Consider the following 11,764-nt stretch of genomic DNA (forward strand, 5'->3'; position numbering starts at 1 on the left):
CAAGGCACATGATGAACTCCAATAACTTTGCGCAAAGAAGACACAACTCATTCAACATGGATGAATGAATATAAGCTACGCATGCCATGGTTTGGCAAAAACTGCAAGCCCAGCCACCACTGCAGCCATGGAGCAAAGAGGAAAAAGACAAGTGCCACAAAACAAGATCTACAATAAAAGCACTCGCTTATTGGAAGTGGACGAACAAATCAACAGGTCCAACAAAATGTCAAAGATCAAAGAGCAAAAGGATGGCATGACAAAATAATGAAAAGGAAAGGGTGCAATCTAGGAGACAAGAAGCTCATGAACAGCAAGATGCGAGGCTAGCCAAATAAGGAAAACTTCAAGAAAAAGGGAAGGACCATCATGGAGTCATCTACTTTTGTCATATGGTGTCATCACGCTCCAAGGACAAAGGTAACATCCTAAGGTAAATGGTTATTATTAAGGATTTTCCTTGATTCCGATAGGCACATAAATAAGAAACAAACATGTTCAAGTTACAACTTACTTGATCCAACCTGATTGACTCAACATGTTTAGTTCTTTAAGCTTGTTCCTAGCACCACCTTTCTTGATCTCATAGTCTTAACCAAATAAGCTAATAAATGCACATCTTATCTTTGGAAGATGATAGTCATAATCATGTAAAGATTGATACATTATGTAAAGATAGACAATCCTTTCATGGGTTAAGCAATTCAATCCTTTTTGTCAAATGTCTTCAAATGCTACATTCATGCTCAATCTTTTAATCTTATCACCTATGTTATAAATGAACAAAGCACATAAACATCAACTTCATCTTGTTCAATGTGCTTAAGGTTAGAGAAGAAGAGTAAAGTTTGGTTCTATTGGTGTTTGCCCACCAACAGAGCCCATGCACTTGATCTCTACATTGTCTTTATGAGCAGGACACACTTCAAGCAAAGTGTGGAGGAGTTTGTCGATTCCTCAATTTTTTACAAGTGAAGGTTCTGAACCTGTCAAACCAAAATTCAAACTCAAAACCAAGATAGGTTTGGCGGAAGAAGGTGACATCACCATTAGAGACGTCATCACAAGAATCCTCATCTTCGGAACAAACTGAGGTACTCAATTAATGAACTTTACAAGGAGAAGTCCGGTTCGAAGGACTTAAAACACTGAACCTTCACCAGAAGATCCAGCTTGGGGGAGACGCATCTCGAAGTATCCAGGTAAGTATTCTTTCCCTTTATTTTAGTTTCTAATTTCTTTTAAATGGTTGAAAAATTATGAATGAAAACAAAATAAATATTTATCCCTGTAGTAATAAAATAAAAAAGAGTTTGTCTAGTTTGCTTTTATTTGTTTTTAAGAACTGAATAAAATAAAGAGGACTCTAAATAATCTCTTAAATGGAAATGATGAATAGTTGCTCTATTATAATTCCTTTCAAGTACCTAGTTTTCAGCCTTGAATTCTCCCGAGTTTTGGATAAAACTGATTTGATATAAAGATTTACTCTGAACTTGAAACTCATGGGTAGCATGTGCTTGATCTAAGTCTAGGTAATTGACAGATATGATATGAGAAGGTCTGAGCTATTGTTTATATTGTTCCAAGTAACACTAAAGTTCTGGAGATTTACTTTTTGAAAAGCACAAAATTGCTACATGATGACTTCCTGTATGACAAAGCTTGAATTCGCACCAGAGCCATACATGTTATTTAGAGTAGGAAAACTTCCACATATCTGCTTGCTTTTGCATTATGTGTTGTCAAGCTTTGTAACCTTTATGAGAGATTTATCATGCTCTTAAAATCAAGATCACATACACACCACCCAAATATGCACTACTCCTACACTGGGGGTAGGCACAATAACATGCCTTCCATCTAGATCCACCCAAAAATGTTCTACTCCTACACTGAGGGTGAACACAAAAACATGTTTGTTAGGTTTTCCATCAACCAAATAAATGCTCCAAGTTCTTGTTGATATCTCTCTCAAAGTTTTGTTGCAGAAAAGAGGCATGGGGGCTATGCAAAAGTTATTCATTAAAAAGAGAAGAAAAAGAAAAAAAAAGATGAGAAAAAAATGGACACAAAAGTGTCCGAGATATTAAAAACAATGGGTACTTAGATGCTCGCCTAAAAAGAAAGACAGATGAATAAAGATAGGCCCTGTTCTCTTGCAAAAATATTTTCAAGTTTCAAATAAGAGATATGTTTTCAAGGAGCAAAGTAGAATTAGGACAGCCACCATATATATCCACCATATATCCACACATATGCACATCTTGATTTGATTGTATGACTCATTTCTCTTTGGATCCGAGGTTTGACATTACAATATATGCAATGCAAGTATGTTAAAGCTTTCTCCCTACCTATGAACTCCACATAAGCCATAGTGGTAGGAAGAGAAAAAGGCATAACATCTTTATTGCCTTGGTGAGGATCCACAAATACCACATATATTGAGAGACTTGAGAGTGTCATACAATGGAATCTCTGAGTTTTATTTTGAAAACTTATAAAAACTCTGGAATAATGGCGGAACAAAGAACTTGAGACATAATGCTTGGCTTGATTGTTCTATCTTTCAATTACTCAAGACCAAGTGAAGGCTAAGAAGCCCCATGGTTAAAGGTAATATGGGTAAGTTTGAAAGTCAGATCAGTTTATTCTAATCCAGAGGAGATTTTTTGATTGAATGCATGTATACTTTTGAGGCGTGAAAACATTGTAGCAACTCCTGATCCATTGCTGAGTTTAGCTTTGCTCAGGGATGAGCAAAGGTTAAGCTTGGGGGAGGTTGTTGATGGTCGTTAACATCAATCATAAACCATCAACATATCCTATATATACTTAATTCCATCACCAAACATTGGAATATGAGTTTAAACTAATGAATTCCATGAGCTTTGGTGAATATGTGCATGTAGGAGGATTTAATCAGAAAACCATCAAGGTGGACCTATTCGTCAAAGTAAATCATGTTTATCTACGATGAAACCGACTTGGGAAGACTCTAGAACACTCTAGAAGACAACTCACCAAGACCCACACCTAGAGGCTAATATGTGGGGCCGGCTGGCCCCACCTATAGGCTGGTCGGTCTAGTGGGACCACTTGTCAGCGTCTCCTTTGAAGGTCGATTTCCCACCGCCTTAAAGATCAAATCTATGCCGTTGCTCAAGGTCGGTTTGATCCGAGGGTCTAGAATTGACGTTGCCCCCTATATATAAACCCATGTACCCCCTCTGACAGAGCCATCCTAAAACCCTAATTCATATCCTCCTCATCAAGATCAGAGCCAGCTATCAAGAGAAGAGTAGTCCTCTATAGGATCTAGTCTTGTAAATAGAAATAGTGAGATAGAGAGTGAGGGAAGAGTTTGGAGGAAGTGTCGGCCTATCGGTGCTCTCTCTATGGCTTGTACCTTGGCAGATCCAAGGTCTACTCGAGCTTGCTTCTGAGATTTCTCTGGTAATCAACTTCTGATTCAAGTAAGTAATTTGTTTATATTGTTCATCAGATTCACAACTCTTTTGAGTGCTTTGTTCCTATTCTAGATGGAGTAATCGGTAGTGTAAGCGTGGTGCTTAGACTTTCGTTACTCGTGGATGCACCCTGCATTCTAGACCGGTGGTAGATCATGAGTGTGACATTCTCATTGAGTCCTTTGTAGTCCACCTCCCGTCGGTAGGCCAAGTAAGACCTGGTTACTACAGAAAGCATCCTCTGATGGTGTCTTTCCTTAGTAATGTCCCCAGTTGAATAGTAGAAGACATAGCTTACCCAAGTTAGAACTAAAGAACCTTAGTAATCCTCTCTATGCTCCTATTTATCCTCAGCCTTGCTGCTACCCCTAGTTAAGTTAGATTGTAGTTAATCTCACATGTTTCCTTGTGGATATGATACTTGGAATACTTCTAGGTGAATGTTACAATAGTATTCATATGCTTGCAGATCTTTTATCTATGTGCGTTAATGATACCAACACCTACCCACAAGTGAGGGTAGCTCAATGATACTCTCTACAAGTGTTGCTCTTCGCAGCTCCCGCTGGGTGAGCACGGTACCCCTCACAATCACTTCTCCAAAGCACCACACAAGCTTCTTGCGTGCTTCAATGAAGATAAACACCAAGCCATCTAGGAGGTGGCAACATCCAAGAGTAACAAGCACCACCCGCTTGCAACTAGATCACCTTGTGCCACTCAATGCAATCTCACAATGCAATCACACTAGAATCACTCACTCGCAATTGGATCACACTCTTGCAAGCACAAGTGAGATAGACGGCTCCCAAGCACTCTCAAACATGGACACAAATTCCCCTTAGGTGCTCAACCTCAGCCATGGCTAAGACACCCCTCTATTTATAGCCCAAGGGCCAAATAGAGCTGTTACCCCTTCAATGGGTGAAACTTGGACCGACCGGATGTGCCACCCTAGAGTACGGTCATACAATGCAGCCACATGTCGCTGTGGTTCAACGCCGCACGTTGCTTCCCAATGGTTACTTCTCCTGCATGTGCCCCTTAGTGAAGATCAGACATGCCAAAGTGATGACCGGACACAGCCTCCCAGCGTCAAATCACACGCGCCCACGCACTGCGCCAGCAACAACCAGACACTGCGCCCAATGACCTGACTCGTGCCTACGCAGAGTCCGATCAACTCCGGAGCGGTCCCAAGGAGGCCAAAAGGCGATCGGATGCGTTAGGTCAACGATGATCGGACGCGACCCAGAGTCAGGTCCTCTATGCTTCACGTTTTTAGTCGAGGAATAGTAGTAGCATCGCATCTGATCTCTGTCAAGGGCCAGAGTCCGATCGCTTCAGTCTGAGAGGCTAAGCCTAGGGCCAAGCACAGGATGCATCTGATCCCTCCGTGGATCCCATCCAGTCACCCCAGTGACCTTTACCATGCCACCATTTCTAACCCAAGTCGATCCCAATCAACTCCAACAACTTCTTTGCAAATATGCCAACACCACCATGTGAATGTGTGTTAGCATTTCATAAATATTTTCCAAAGGATTAGCACTTAATTCACCACACCACTCGATCCTAGAAATGATGCAAAGTTAGATCACTCAAGTGGCACTAGATGACCGATATGCAAACAAGTTTGCCCCTCTTGATAGTACGACCATCTATCCTAAACTCGGTCATAAACTTCTCTACACACCTATGACCAGTGAAATGAAATGCCCTATAGGTTATACCTTTGCCTTGCGCATTCCATTCCATCTCCTCCAATGTTGATGCAACACATGCACCAACCATAACACAAATGATATGATCCACTTCATATCATTACATGACCTTGTTGGTTCATTGATCTTGACCTCACTTGCTTTTCACCGTTGCCTTCGTCCATCGGTGCTAGGTCTTGCTCAAGCTAAACTGCCATGTGGTCCATCACTCCAAAGCCTCCAAGTTGTCCTTCACGCTTGCAACCGGTCCATCAAGCCAAGTCTTGTCTTGATCTTCTCCACCTTAGTCACATGACTCAATGTCATGTGTCTCATATGCAATGAGCTCCTTCATCACATGTATGAGCCTTGCAACATATCCAAGCCATTTCACCTACATGGCGTAGGTTGCTCACACATGTTGTACTTATGGACTGATCACATGTGTATCTCACTCAAACACATATTAGTCCACCTAAGGTTGTCACTCAATTACCAAAACCAAACAAGGACCTTTTAATCTCCCCCTTTTTGGTAATTGATGACAACTCTACAAAGATATAAAAATTAAGCTCATTTCATGCTAGCACTTCACATAAGTGTAAATTGCTAACTTGATTTGGATTTTATGCTACTTATCCAACATTTAAGCTCTATGTTAAGATTTGGATAAGCACCAACTTGACTTGGTAGTGATAACTCCCCCTACATGTGTGCTCAAATGGTTTGGTTTCAAGTTTGCACACATGCATAAATATGAAATTTGTGAGAGTGTTACCACTACTAAGTGATGCTAAGGTGTATAGAATAACCTTTGAAGTGTGATACCAATCAGAGTTGCACTTTAACACCATCCTTAGCATCATGAGTAGCTAGACAACAAAAACACTAGAAACCCCATGAGATCAACATTATAAGCAAGGTTCTAGTTTTTGCTTGAGAAACACAAGTCTATCTACCGTCCTATGCATGCTAGTTATCATTTCATCAATCAAATTCTACAACTAGCATAAAACACACAAGCATGCATATCAAGTTTAAAAACCTATGCAATGCAAGCAAGCACATGAATATGCACATATCAAATGCAACCAATCAAAGTTCATGAGCTTGCTCCTGCTACTTGTGTGCTTCTCTTGTCCAAGAATTTTGATCCTTCTCCATTCTTCAATGTTGCTCCCTTTTTGTCCATGTCCAACTACTACTTCTCCCCATGATGTATTTACGTATCTTTGTTCCAACTTCTCCCCCTTTGTCATCAATTTCCATAAAAGGTGTGCTTCTTATTGATACAAAGGATTGCATTAGGGTAGATGGTTGACACTTGAATCTTGCATTTTTTATGGACAACACCATATATGTTGGAATGACACCTCATGTAGGATCTTTGACCTTGATACCAATTGGTGGGGCACCTCCCCCTATGTCATAGCATGGGTCATCCAATTGATAAGCTTGAGCTCTTGTAGGTGAGGGAACTTTCTTCATTTGATGATCACATAAAGTTGACGATCACTTGAGAAACCACTGTTTTATATGCTAGGTACCACTTGTATGAATTATACTTGTAACAATGTGATAATCTAGATATACCACGTGTAGAGACAATCATGGAACCACTTGTAGGATTTTCTCAATTATAACCATTTCTTGAACACTTGTCACTATCATGAGCTTCTATTGTTGACTTGAACTAGATTGATTTGCCCAAGCTTCCAAGTCCGGTTTGAACCCTCTCTAAGCTTCTTCACACACATTAAGTGGTTATATTATTGAGGTTGTACTTATCACTTATTTGGCAATCCAAAATAGATCAAGTAGTTGGGTTCACTAGCTCATGAACAAACTCATATACTACCACTAGATCAATTAATCATTCAAGCAATAGTGGTAGTCTATGAATTTTAAAATTTTCATTTGTCATGCATGCTCCTATAAGCATGTACTATATGCACCAACCACAACTAGTAAGGGATAAAAATGATCATGCACATTACAATGATACCTTTGCTATATTGGAGAAGATGATAGTCACATAGATTCTCATTCATTTCTCTAATAGCATTGTAAAGTCCAATTTATAAGCTTAGTGAAGACCAATCATCAATAATGAAACCCATTCTTCACCCATATGAAATGTGAACCACTAATGATCAAGTGCACTTCTTGTTGTGGTTGGTTTGCATCTTCACTTCATCTTTGCTTGCTTGAGAGCACATAATGTGAGAATATCATTTGAATTCTAATGACTTGTTCTCTTTTGGGTGTTGCTTACTCTCTAGATCAATCCTTTTGATTGCATCAACTAAGCATATCAAATGTCTCTTAGATCACCACTTCCATGTTAGCCTTCCAAGTACCACATTTGGTTTACCTACAAAAGGCAGCAAGCCCCTACACATAGGGAGAAGTGATCTCTCTTCAAGAACCATTCTTGACACTTACTTGAAATGACTTGATTGATTGATCTAAGTGATGGACTTAATTTGATGAGTAACTATGAATCCTTCTTTAAGTCCTTTTCTTTCTACCAAATGATTTCCATTTGTCACTAGAACTTAAACATCATCTTCATCTTGAGTTTGATCTTGATCTTTCAATTTGAGTACCAAATGTATGCCAAGTACACTCCACAATTAAATAACCATGTACTCTTCACTTGTCATGCTTCTAGACAATTCAAAATGAAACTTAGGTACCTCAACCACTTATAATCATGTTTCCAACTTGAGGACCTTTCAATCAAAGTGACTTTTGATCAATCCAATAATTATCACTTTTTTGGCAGATTTTGTACCCTTCAAAGAAATATCTATATCTCCCAATGTACAGATCCAAATACCATAAAATTTGGTGGAGATGTGCTTCACTAAGTTATATAGGAGATGTAAAAATTTGAGCTTCATTGGACTTCTATATTGTTACCAGATTTCAAATCTTCCACCATTGCTATATGCTGAAAACTGCTGCACTATAGCTGACAAGATCCACTTCAAACCCAAACCATCTCTTATCCAATTCTCATGAAATTCATAAAGCATCTTATACTATAAGTCTAGAGCATGCATGCCAAATTTAAAGACAATCCAAATAGATTGATCACGCAAATATGGCTAAGATCACATATCACTCAGATTTTAGAATATTGGGTAGATTTCAATCACTTGAGCATACTTCAAATGTGAATCAAATTTGAAATCAACTTGTTTGAATACTTCCATAAGACAAATACATTCAATCCACTTACTAAAAGTTATCTTATGAACTTATCCAACAGAAATCAATCCAAACTTGATTACTAAACATTTAATCCATTCAATCATCTTATAGCAAGCAACATATGCATATTTATCCTATTCAATCAACTCATATGCACCCAACATAAAATGGATCAACCAAAAAATATACCTTGGTTAGTTCATGATCATCCTTTGCAAGCTTCAACTCAAATATCTGCAAGCCATCAAATATTTTAAATAAATCACCACAACTTGAATTATAACACTTGTATGTTGTAGCACATTTGGACTTCACTTATTTGACATGGCATTGGGTTGATGATCTTCATTCTTCATTACTTGGATCAATCACAAGATTTACATGATGAATATCACTTGAACCAAGTCTCCAGTGCCGATGATACCTACAAACAATCATCCACTTTTTGATGGTACCCAAACTAGTTTGGGTCCTCTCAAGTTAGGCGCAACATACTTAGGCATAGCCTTAGTATGGATAGCGTGATATTTTGCAATAGCAACCATAGAGGTTCCATTACCATCCTTCCTAAGCATAGAATCATTGTTAATTGAAATAGGCTTAGGAATATTACCTAGGGTACCTGAATTAGCATGAATTAGCCATGTGTCCCCTTTCCCGGCATGAGTAGCAATTTCTCTTGGTTAGAGCCTTCTCTTCCTTGCTTTTGTATTGTTTCTCATTGCCGTACCTCACATGAGTTGCTTGAGCCGTCTTCTCAAGCTTGGTAGGACCCTTCGAGGCAAAGTGTCCCATATCTTCACACTTAAAGCACTTGATGTGAGCATAGACTTTCTTCTCTTCTTGATTCTTGCTCATCATCTTGGCATATTGAATAAGCATTGGATGCCTTGCTCCTCCACCCCTTCTTGTTTTCTTCTTCTTCATCATCAAGTCACCACCATCTTCATGGTTGATCTTGATTTTCTCTTGGGGTGTCTTTTCTTGCTCATCTTGTGGCTTTGGTTGAGGCTCTTCTTGTTGCTTCACCAATTGCTTGGTTGGTAGAGGTGAGATGACCACATGTGCGGCACTTGAAGCATTTGATATGCTTTAGCCTCTTTTCTTCTTTCTTCAACTTGAGCTTTTCTTCATTCGGGCACCCATCTACAAGATGTCCCACTTCATGACATTTGAAGCACATGAAATGAGATAGCCTCTTTTGTTCTTGCTCCTTCAACTTTCTTTCTCTTTTTCTTTTGTCCTTTATCATGCTCTTGTTGAAGCCAAGGCCACTCTTGTCACCAAAGTTTCTTTGAGTCTTCAACATATGCTCAAATGTGACTTTTGAGTTGTAGCACCTCTCTAACTTGTTTCTCAATTTCTTCACTTCTGTTTTGAGCTCATTGTTCTCCTTCAAAAGGTTAGTCTTACAAGACATAGAAGTAGAACAAGCTTCTATATGTGAAGAACATGGTGTAGCTAAAAATCATCACAAGAGGTGGATACATGCTTCTTCCCTACATCACAAGGGTTAGACACATGTTGTAATTGATCACTTGACTCATGTGATGAGCTCTCATTATTTTTTATTTTCTTTAAAAACACTTTAATGAGAGAAGCATGTTGTTCTAATAATTCTTCATGAGACATAAGAAGCTTCTCATGAGTCAATTTTAGCTTATCATGTGAAGATTTAAGAACATTAAGTGCTTATGATCTTCACATGAATTCTTTAGAAATGAGTTTTCTTTTTCCAATTTCATTGTTTTAGCTTTCTCATTTTCTAAAGACATGGTCATGCTAGCAAGTCTACTAACAAGCTCATCATATAAATCAACATGATCAACCACATTATCATTTTGTACCTTTGTGTCACCTTGTGACATGAAGCAATGTGGTGATGATGGTGTTGGTATAAATTAATGCACATAGAATAATCCACAAGCGTACGGATATTATACCGATGTAGCACTTCATCGAGAGTACCCAGTTTTATATCGAACTCGAGGAAACATGTGTGAGAACAACCAAATCTAACTTAACCCAACTTCACAATCAAGGCTAGATAATAGGAGCATAGAGGAGATCACTAAGGTCTTCTAGTTCTAACTTCGGTAAGCTCTGTCTTCTATTGTTCAATTATGGGGATATTACTAGAGAAAACATAGGCATAGTATGTTTCCTATAGTAACAAAGTCCTGTTAGGCCTGCTAATGGGAGGTGGACTACAAAGGATTCAACAAGGCTATAAGAGTCACTCTCGCGAGCTACCACTGATCCGGAAAATAGGGTACATCCACGAGTAACTGAGTCTAAGCACCACGCTTACACTATGAATACTACTCTAACCTAGGAGCTACAAGGATTAAAGTACTCAAAAGATAGTCGCAAACCTAAAGAACAATATGAACAAGATGCTTACTTGAATTATAAGTCAATTACCAGAGAAATCTCAGAAGCAAGCTCAAGAAGAACTTGATTCGGCCAGGGTACAAGCCGTAGAGAGAGCACCGATAGGCTAGGACTCCTTCGTAACTCTTCCCTCTCACTCTATCTCACTATCTCTAATACAAGACTAGATCCTATGGAGGACTAATCTTCTCTTTATTGCTAGCTCTAGATCCTGGTGGACATATGAATTAGAGTTTCTGGCTTCTTATCTCTCAGGATCTGACTTGTCTTAATGCCCTGAGGGTGTGGTGTAGACAGATATATATAGCCCCATTGAATCATCCTAGACTCTTGGATCAAACCGACTTAAATAAACGGCGTAGATGCATCCTAGAAGGCGATGGAGAACCGACGTAGCAACAAGGATGACAGGTGGGACCCACAGGGGTCGGGCGGCCTACATGTGGGGCTGGTCAGCCCCACATGTGAGTGACATGTGTCTCTCTTCGGTGGAGAGTCTCTTGGAGTCTTCTAGAGTCTTCCTACGTCGGTTATGCAGCGGAATTCCATGATTTCCTTTGACGAATAACATCAACATAAAACTATTCTCAGTCATACATGCTCTACAGGATTCAAAGTGTCTACCATTGAAACTTTGGGCAGTTGAAGAATGGAATAGCTTGAAATAGATCACCATCTTCCTTCAGTCAAGTCAATTGGAGAAACATTTTAAGATTTTGAAAACAAAACATAGCTTACCCTCTCCTTTTGTAGTCCTCTCAAATCACTCTATATATGTGGTATTTTTGGATCCTCACCATGGCATTGATGACTTTGCCTTCTTTTTGCCTACTTCTAAAAGCTTATGTGGAGCTCAGGTAGGGATAAATATGGGAACATACTTGTATTGCATATATTGTAAAGTCAAAACAAGGATCCAAGGAGAAAAATGTCATACTCTTAGATCAAGATGTGCATGCGTGTGGAAAATATTTA

Source organism: Miscanthus floridulus, chromosome 8 (assembly GCF_019320115.1).
Source record: "Miscanthus floridulus cultivar M001 chromosome 8, ASM1932011v1, whole genome shotgun sequence".
NCBI classification, from domain to species: domain Eukaryota; kingdom Viridiplantae; phylum Streptophyta; class Magnoliopsida; order Poales; family Poaceae; genus Miscanthus; species Miscanthus floridulus.